We start from the raw sequence: 605 nt of genomic DNA, 5'->3' as shown, positions 1-605 counted from the left end.
AGAGCGTTATCTTTTGGATACAGACCAGGGCCAGGTCAAAGGATGGCCAAACAAATCCCACGGTGAAGTTAGAGGCAGAGTCTTAGACTGAGCCCAGGTTTATTACCCAAGCTTAAACCGAAATGCAGTGATTAAAGGCGATAAGGTCTGGGTGCCATTCTCATTGTAGCCTTCAGGCAGCTGTGGCAGAGAGGGTCGGGGGTAGACCCGTGCCTGGGGAGCAGAGGTGGCATGAAACATGGGTGTGTCTCAAGCAAATCACTCCTGCTTTCTAGGCTGTTCTCCCAATGGGACACTGGAAATGGGGGTGCTTTGTGAACTGCCCAGGGTGCTCAGGGTCGAGATTGCCCAGCTCATTGGATCATAGCCAGCACCCGAGGCATCAGCTTCTTCTTCACGGCGGGGTCTGCAGGTGGAGTATCCTTGGCCTTCAAGATGACCTCATGGGCCTCCCGGAAGAGGTCCTCCCCGACTGCTGCCTCCACGCGCTGGCGCCATGCAGCCAGCTTGGGTCGGCCCTCGAAGACTTGGCAGCCGGCCCCTACGGGCTGTGGGGAGGAGAGGACAGAATGACGGTGCTGGAGTAAAACCGAAGGCCAGCGCCT

General features: G+C 57.2%; 1 pseudogene; it reads right to left on the bottom strand.

The window, feature by feature from the left end:
- Positions 1 to 63: 63 nt before the first annotated feature.
- On the bottom strand, positions 64 to 599 carry LOC106736260 (glutathione S-transferase theta-1 pseudogene; annotated as a pseudogene).
- Positions 600 to 605: the final 6 nt, after the last annotated feature.

Source organism: Tupaia chinensis, unplaced genomic scaffold (assembly GCF_000334495.1).
Source record: "Tupaia chinensis unplaced genomic scaffold, TupChi_1.0 Scaffold128310_1, whole genome shotgun sequence".
NCBI classification, from domain to species: domain Eukaryota; kingdom Metazoa; phylum Chordata; class Mammalia; order Scandentia; family Tupaiidae; genus Tupaia; species Tupaia belangeri.
Note: the sequence above shows the minus strand (reverse complement) of the source record. Positions and strands in the feature narration are given on the sequence as shown.